The 9,142-nt window shown below is 46.4% G+C and overlaps 1 pseudogene; it reads left to right on the top strand.

Annotated features, from left to right (window-relative positions):
• Positions 1–4,367: 4,367 nt before the first annotated feature.
• Positions 4,368–4,781, top strand: LOC122226077 (annotated as a pseudogene).
• Positions 4,782–9,142: the final 4,361 nt, after the last annotated feature.

The raw sequence follows: 9,142 nt of genomic DNA, 5'->3' as shown, positions 1-9,142 counted from the left end.
AATGCATTAACTTAGACACTTAGAGCCACATCTGTAGGACAGGAATGGGTGACCTCAGCTACCTCCCCTACATATACTGCACTCCAGTCGCATCTTCCTCATGCAGTCTGTCCTGCCCACTCACTCCGGCCCCTGGGGTCACTCGCTCTTCAGGACTCCTGAAGCAGCTCAATCAAAACTTGAACACTTGGCTTAGGACGTGCTCAGCACTGAGCTGAGCAGAACCGTTCGTGGGCCTTATAGTGTTTATAAAAGAGGCATAAAGCCTCTTGCATTTAGAGCTGGACAAGACCCAAGAGGTTGAGCCTAACACCCCTTCATTTTCCAGATGAAACAAAGCCTGCAGGGAAAATGACTTGTCCAAGGACACATAGCACATCAAAGGCTGATTCAAGCCTCGGCCACCATCCCTTGACCCCCACTCTGCCTCAGGAACAATCCTGGTATTTTTACCTATGAGTTGAAAAATTGAATCTTCGTAAGTGCTCACTAAAAGTGAGCTACTATTATAATACTCTTCCTCGAGATACTGCTTATGGTTATTTTGCACGGACATTTAGCTCTTAAGTTGATGTTTGGCTTTTGGTGGACGTATGCTTTACCACCTTCCAAAGACTCCTTCGTGACAGGACCGTGTCACAACCGATTAACATCTTCCAGAGCACCTAGGGCAGGGCTCTGCACTCAGAGAGAACTCAACAAAAAACCGTTGACTCACTGGCTCACCTCCTCTAGCAGGTAGGATGCGAGAATTTCCACTTTGTCAGCTTTGGAAAAGCCTGGCTTGCTGGTTTGCAAGACAGAGGATCTCACCAATGAATGTTAAAGATCGGCCAGTCAAGGGAAGGTTCCAGGGACTTCTTGAAGTGATGGGGACAATATACCTGTTCTTTATGCCAGCTGTTGACAAGATCCAAAAGAATGGGGGCTGTACCACAGCTGAAGATATTTGAGTTAGGTACTGAGAAGAACTTCTTCTCTCTGTGGGGACTCTGATACAGTTTCAAAGAAGGTCATGGTGTTTTCTGGACACTTCTAGAAAAGGGGACACCGATTGCTAGTATGGTTGGCCTGAGGTGCCCCAGTGGCTAAGCGGACGGATGTCTGGTATTCTTTGGCAGTCTTGGGGTGGGACGAGAGCACAGACAGCAGAGCCTTGGGACCTGAGTCCTGGAGGTCAAGCCTGAGCATCCAGCAGTCCCCCTGGTGCACGATGTCGGCTCCAGAAGCTGGACCCAGGGCCTCACCTTTCTCTCCAGGATGTGCCAGGAGGGAATGGTCTGGGGACAAAGCAGTGTGAGGCAGGGATTAGGTCGTGAGGAATTAGAGCCATAATTGTCCTCCAGCAATCTGAGCTCTTGAGAGAAAGGTATGGCATAAACCGGGGCTTATAATTACAAATCAGAATTTTTTCTCTTGAAATCCCTTCTTCACTTAATATTCTTAATAATGAACCATTCCTAGGAAAAGGGAACATGAGACCTGAGAGGTGGTTTTCCAACTGAGCGGAGTATTTTGGATCCTTTTGACTCGGCTTCCCAAATGTTTTTTAATTTTTTTCCTCTTGGGATCAGATGTCACAGACTGACCAGACACTATTCTGTCTAAACAGGAAATTCCCTATCTCCAACCCCAGCCTGCTCCTCCCTTCTCCCCCTCTTTTATTTACCCTTTGACCTGAGCATAATATAAATATTTAATCTCCTTTATTACCTGAAAATTATCTGTATTTATTCTGTTTGTTTAGTGATGGTTACTTGAAAACAAAACAAAAACCATAGGATTGGGCTAAACAACCAGTTTCTTGATTTTTCCACTGAGGTAATCCCTGCTGGTATTTAATTTCAATAATTGACTGGTTGCTCCCCAAACACAGCTCAGGTTTTCCCAGTCTTCTTGCTTTGGGCCTCTTTGCCTGGCAAAATTCCACTCACCTCGCAAAACCTATTTCCAACACCCCCTCCCCCTGGGAAGACGCCCCCGACCATCTCGCCGCCTCTGCAGCTGGACCGGCACTCCCGTGTCTGTGCTCCCAGAATGCCCTGGGTGTCGTCACAGCCGGCCACCCCCTGGACCCACTGGAAGGCAACAAAATGGAGCTGTCTCGGTAGGACTCGAGAACAAACTTCCCAACTTCAGATACAGACCCTACCGCCTTCTAGTTCTAAAACCTGAGGCAAGTGTCCTAAGTTTTCTGTGGACCAGGCAGCCCATCTTTCCAGGTTTTGCTCGATTCCCTTCTGGCTTTTAAGAGACGGATGTAAGCCTCAGAGGATGGACAGATAAGGAAGAAAAGGGAACTAAACAGTGGAATAAACACCGGGATGCAGACCATCAGACGGAAGCGGTGTGAAAAGAGAAGGATTTTTCTAGAGAGGAAAGAACAGGTCATCTGGAAGTCGCTGAGACACCAAACATCTAGCCCCGAAGTTAATATCCACACATTCACTTAGCAGCCTCTGTGGCCTACTGTTTGGGAGGTGTGGGTGAATTTGTCAGTAGCCCTGTGTTCCTGCACACCGGTGAGTCTGTGACGGAGGCTCAGGTGCAGTGACAGGATGAGACCTGAGCAGGCAGGTCCCAGCAGTCTGTCCTGGCACAGATCACAAAGTCCGCCTCTCGGGCAGGACCTAGCTTTGGGATTATGCCAACCCGCCCCTGCCAAGGCAGAACTGCTTAGCCTAGGGCTAAGAGAAGCCCATGGCTGTATAACTCAGGCATCAATGTACCTTTTTTTTTTTTTTTTTTTAATGTTTATTTATTTTTGAGAGAAAGCACAAGCCAGGGAGGGACAGAGAGAGAAAGGGAGACACAGAATCTGAAGGCAGGCTCCATGCCGTCAGTGCAAAGCCCAATGCGGGGCTCGAACTCACCAACTGTGAGATCATGACCTGAGCCAAAGTTGGATGCTTAACCGACTGAGCCACCCAGGTGCCCCCAATGTACCCTCTTAACACACAAGTAAGCCCATGCCAGACCCTGGCTTTCAGTGTCCTGATGGCTTTCCCAGTCGCTCAGGCTATAGTCTGGGGTCCTTACCTTGGTCTGGCCCCCTGCCTACTTCTCTGTGTTCTGTCCCCACCTGGCCTCATTGTGGTCTCTTAAATACACCAAACCGGTCCCTTTCTAAGGGCCTTGGCACTTGCTGTCCCTCTCCTGAGGATCCACTCCTTCAGACACATGCATGGACTGTCCTCTCCTTTTGTTCGGGGGTCTGCTCGAATGTCAGCTCTTGGGTGATATCTGCCATGCTGACCTTACCTAAGGGAGGTCCTATCCTTCGCTCCCACTTACCTGCTGTACTTAGCTTTTGCACACTCACCTCACCTGCATTACATCTGTTACCTACTTGCTCACTGCCTTATTTGGTTTTTGTCAGCCTCCCCATCTGTGTATGCTCTGCGGCAGCAGAAACTCTATTTTGTTTGCTGCTGCATCATTGCATACCTGAGCAGGAACGGCAGTTAAGTGGATAAACAGAATGCAAGGCCCCCAACCCCCTCGTTCCCAGGGAGGAACCCAGGCCAGGGCCCAGAGCAGAAAGAACCTGTTCAAGGTCATACTCACTGGCTGGCGTGTCACAGATTCCAAATTGAGCCCACGACTCCTGGCTCCCAGATGGAGATTTATGGTGCCACTCCATGTGATCTGAGGACCGGCCCTGTCACCCTCACCGTTCCTAAATACACACTGCAGGCTGGACTCTGAAAGGGAGGCTGAGTGCAAAAGCCTTCCTCTGCTGTACTTGAGTCTCTTTGTAGGTCTTACTCCAAGTAAGCTATGAATCTGAATGGAAAGGTTCTTTAAGAATCCGGGTCAGAGGAACCCGGGTGGCTCAGCCGGTTGAGCGACTGACTTCAGCTCAGGTCACAATCTCACGGTTTGTGAGTTCAAGCCCTGCGTCGGGCTCTGTGCTAACAGCTCGGAGCCTGGAGCCTGCTTTGGATTCTGTATTTCCTTCTCTCTCTGCTTTTCCCCCACTCATGCTCTGTCTCTCTCTGTCTCAGAAATAAATAAACCTTAAAAATTAAAAAAGAAAGAAAGAAAGAAAGAAAGAAAGAAAGAAAGAAAGAAAGAAAGAATGAATCCGGGCCAGGGGCGCCTGGATGGCTCAGTCGGTTAAGCATCTGACTCTTGATTTTGGCTCAGGTCATGATCTCATGGTTCATGAGATCGAGCCCCGAGTCAGGTTCTGCGCTGAGCATGAAGTCTGCTTGAGATTCTCTCTCCTGCTCACTCTGCCCTTCTCCCACTTGTGCTCTCTCTGTCTTTCTCTGTCTCTCTCTCTCTAAAATAAATAAATAAACGTTAAAAAAATAAATTAAAAAAGAACCCAGGTCAAGCTCTCTCGGGTCCTCACCTCCAAGATGACCAAGGAAAGAAGGAGTGACAGTCATGCCACAAAGGACCATGTCATGTGCAGCCTACTCACTGCACCAGCTGTGCCCATTGCATGGCCAAAGACAAGGCCATTAACAAGTTCATTATTCAGAACACGGTGGAGGCCACCTTGGTCAAGGACATTTCTAAAGTGAGTGTCTTCAACACCTGTGTGCTTCCCGAGCTGCATGTGACACTCCATTACTGTGTTACTGTGTGAGCGGTCCCATTTCCAGCAAGGTACTCAGGACTCAGGAACCACTCTTGTGAGGCACAAAAGGACGAGAACACCCACACCCTGATTTAGACCCGCGGGTCCTGCCCCACGACCTCCACCAAAGCCCATGGAAAGAGCTAAGTCCTTAAGGATTGAAGAACAATGGCTCTCTAGAAAAAAATAAAATGGAGATTAGGCTTTGAAAAAGACGAAGAAAAGAAAAAAGAACCCAAGTCAAGATGATGCTGGGGGATCCGGTCACGAACTATGTCCACAGAGGGCAGGTCAAGAGTCTACTGGATTTGGTTGGGTTGGAAGACAGAAGGATTCCCAACAAGGTCAGGTGGAACTGGAGTGGGTGTCCAAGACGAGTGAAACAGAATCAGAGCCCGGCAGAGAGAGAAGAAAGACACAGCTACCCATTCATATAACGTTCACTCAGTCGATCAGCAAATATTGAGTACCTACTGGAGTATTTTGGTATCTCTAAGGATGGGTGCATGGACAAGACAACCTGTGAGACCTTACAGCCCAAGGAACCTGATCCTGTATGACTTTGTCTTCAAAGGACCTCTTTGTAGAATGGTTTCTTCATCAACGGAAGCCCTGAGTACTCAGGACAAGAAGTATCCACAAAAGAAAGAGGCACAAGCTTTTTCCTCTTCTCTCCTCTCCATCAGCAGCATGGATACCAATGATAACCATATCATGGAGTCATGGATGCTGGGCCACCCAGGGCCTCCATGGCTCATTTTGTCCATCCTCCTGCCCCTAAGAACAAACAATACTTTCTTGGACCCAGGTGAGGGTGGGCCATTTTCAGAGATTCCCAGCATAGTTAATTCCATAGCTTCCCTTGGTCTACTTTCCTTGACTATTGGCCTTTTCCATATGAAGTCTGCCCTCATGCCTTGCTGCTATACCTAATTAAGTTCTTTTGTAAAGTTCATCTCAGTTATTACAGGCGATTCCATAGACACCGGACTCCCTTTTGCACCACTTACTAACGACTACATTAAAATCTTAATCAATCAGCCAACAAATAAATATGCATCAGGCATCAATTATATGCAAAAATCTATGGTAGGTTTAGGGAGAAGTACAAAAAGAAGGCAGAAGAAAGAGCCATGGATCTGGAGACGTAAGTGAGAATCACAGCTCTGACACTTGTTCCCATGAGGACAAATCTTCTTCCTCATGTCAAATTTATCATCTGTGAAATGGGGTGGCCAATTCTTACTCCATCTATCACCCTGGGTTGTTGTGAGTTTCAATAAAAATTACAACAAGCAGGGGCTTTATAAACTGTAAAATTCCATAGAAATAATGAGTCAGATGTAAGACAATGCAGTGGAAAAACACTGAACTTACAGCCACAGGGCTGAGTGGGCCTGACTCCATCATTTACTTCCCTTGGGACTTCGGGCAGCTCATTTAACCTGTTTGCCTCTCTGTAAAAATGGCTTGTTGTGCAGATTGAGACACTGAACGTAGAAGCATCCGTCATTAGCCTCTGGTACCTTAGCAGATCTCACATCTGTATTTGTTCATTCATTTGCAGGTGACCAGGGGCAAGAAGGGCATGCAGGCAGACCAAGAAGAGATTGCAAGTGTGGTGAACACCTCGGTTCGACCAGGCATAAAGGGTCAGCCTGGGAACAATGAGAAACGAGACTGGAAGGGTTGTGGAGGGGGTAGGGAGGGTGAATGCCAGACTAAGGAGTCTCAACTTGACAGAACCATTTGTAGCCATTAAGGAACCATTGATGGTTTTAGAACAGCAAGGTAGCAGATGGCAGATATTTCTGTTCTTTGTGGAAAGTGGCTCAGGAATGGGGAGTCTTCTGGAATTGTTGGGTTCTCCACTCAAGGGCTGAGTGGCTAACCTGCTGGAATGCAACGTGGGCTTCAGAGGGTCAAGGCCTGGCTAGCACCTCTTTTGACATAGCTAGAGCTCAGAGCAAAACCTGCCCAGGGCCTTGTATTCATCACATACAGCTACGTAACAAATGACTTCAAGAAGTAGTGGTTAAAGCCAATTAAGAAATATGTATGTATTTATTAAATATTTAAAATAGTAAAGATTTGTTAAATAATTATTCTTATCTCACAGTTTCTGTGGGTTAAAAATTTGAAAGCGTGTTAGCTGGGGTGGCTTAGACTCTGGGTCTTTCATGAAGTTGCAATCAAGATGTCAGTCAGCCCAGCCTGGAGTCATCTGAGGGCCTGACTGGAACTATCATATCCACTTCCAAGATGGCGTACTCATATGGCTGACAAGTTGGTGCTGGTTGTTGGCAGGAAGCCTCATTACTCAGCACATGAACCTCTTCACAGGGCTGCTTGAGAGTGGTCATGACATGGCAACAAATTCCCCAGAGCAAGTGTCCAAGAGAGAGCAAGGCAAAGGCTACAATGTCTTTGATGCACTAGCCTCAGAAGATACACACCCTCACCTTCATGATATTCCATTGGTCACACTGGTTAATTTTGGTTCAATGTGGGAGGGAACCTACATAGGGACTGATCAAGGATCATTGGGGCCTTCTTAGGGGCTGGCTACCATGGCAGGGAGAGTGGGATGTCAAAGAGAATGATCTTGGAATCAAATAGATCGGGTTCAAATTTTAGGTCCTTGACTTACACCCTGTGTGACTTCAAGCAAGTCACATATCTCAAGCTTCAGTTTTGTCCCTCTGAAACGAGAATAAAATTAGCAGTGGCAGCGTCATAGAGCGCTGTAAGGAGCCAGCAAGGTGACGTGCATAGGGTGCTTGGTCCAGCTCCAAGCCCAGAGTCCATATTTGGTAGATAGTAGCTTTATGTGCTGGTATAATGCACAGACAGGTAGGTAGAGAGTTGTTCTAGAAGCACAAAGTGTCCCTGTGGTAGGCTGAATAATGCTGCCTAAGGATGTCCATGCACTAATCTCCATAATTTACGAAAATGAGACCATATATGGCAAAAGGGATTTTACAGATGTAAGCCAGTGATCTTGGGGTGGGGAGATTGTCCTGGATTAGCTGAAAGGATGCAATGATGCCATCTCATGGGTCTTTATGAGAGGCAGGCTGTAGCAATGTGGAGGTGAGAGGGTGAGGTGATGACAGAAGCAGAAACTACAGTCAGGCAGCCGCGAGCCAAGAGGCCAACGTATGCTGGCAGCTTGAAACTGGAAGAGGCAAGGAACAGATTCTCCCCTGAAGCTTCCAGAAGGAGCCATCCTTTCTGTCGCCCTGATTTTGGCCCCCTTTAGGCTCATTTCTGACTTCTGACACCAGAACTAGAGGAGAATAAATTTGTGTTGTTCGAATCTACTAAATTTGTGGTAATTTGTCGCAGCAGCAAGAAGGGGCTAATAGGATCCTTTGAGGGGCTTGGGGAGGGGGATGGACAGGGAAAGAAAGGATAAAGGGAGGAGGAGGAGGAGGAGGAGGGTGCATCTTACGAGAACCATTGTTCTCTCACAAGATAGAATGACAGCCCTGATCCTGTGGGCTCTGGAACTATCCAAGCACAAGGCATGGATTCAGGGCCCCAGCAGGGATAGTGGCTATATAGAGAAAGCAAGGAGTAACAGAGCAGTTCTGAAGATGACTGGCCTGGCCTGTCGACTTAAAGTGCCTTTTGTTTAATGCCATATCTGATAAAGGGTTAGTATCCAAAATACATAAAGAACAGATACAACTCAACACCCAAAAAACAAACACTGCAATAAAAAATGGATAGAAGGGGCGCCTGGGTGGCTCGGTCAGTTGAGCACCAGACTCTTGATCTCAGCTCAGGTCATGATCTCACGGTTCTTGGGATGGGTTCTGTCAGCGCAGAGCCTGCTTGGGATTCTCTCTCCCCCTCTCTCTCTGCACCTCTCACTCTCTTGCTTGTTCTCTCAAAATAAATAAATAAACTTTTTTTTAAAAAAATGGGCAGAAGACATGAATAGACATTTCTCCAAAGGAGACTTCCAGACGGCTGACAGACACATGAAAAGATGCTCAACATCACTCATCATCAGGAAAATGCAAATCAGAACTACAGTAAGATATCACTTCACACCTGTCAGGATGGTCAAAATCAAAAGCACAAGAAACAAGTGTTGGCGAGGATGTGGAGAAAAAGGAACACGTTACACTGCTGGTGGGAATGCAAACTGGTGCAGCCACGGTGGAAAACAGTATGGAGGTTCCTCAAAAAGTTAAAAATGGAACTGTCCTAAGACCCAGTAGTTGCACTACTAGGTATTAACCCAAATAATATAAAAACACTAATTCAAAGGGATACATGCACCCCTATGTTTACTGCAGCATTGTTTACAATAGCCATACTATGGAAGCAGCCCAAGTGTCTATCAATAAATGAATGGATAAAGAGAAGGTGGTATATATATATAGTAAATATATATATATATATACACTATTATATATATAATATATATTAAATCATATAAGAAGGTGGTATGTATATATATACACACATATATATGTATACATATATACATATGTGTATATATACATATATGTGTGTATATATATACATTATGCAACC

This window comes from Panthera leo, chromosome C1, assembly GCF_018350215.1.
Source record: "Panthera leo isolate Ple1 chromosome C1, P.leo_Ple1_pat1.1, whole genome shotgun sequence".
Taxonomy (NCBI): Eukaryota; Metazoa; Chordata; class Mammalia; order Carnivora; family Felidae; genus Panthera; species Panthera leo.
The sequence above is the reverse complement of the archived record's forward strand: the minus strand, read 5'-3'. Positions and strand labels throughout refer to the sequence as shown.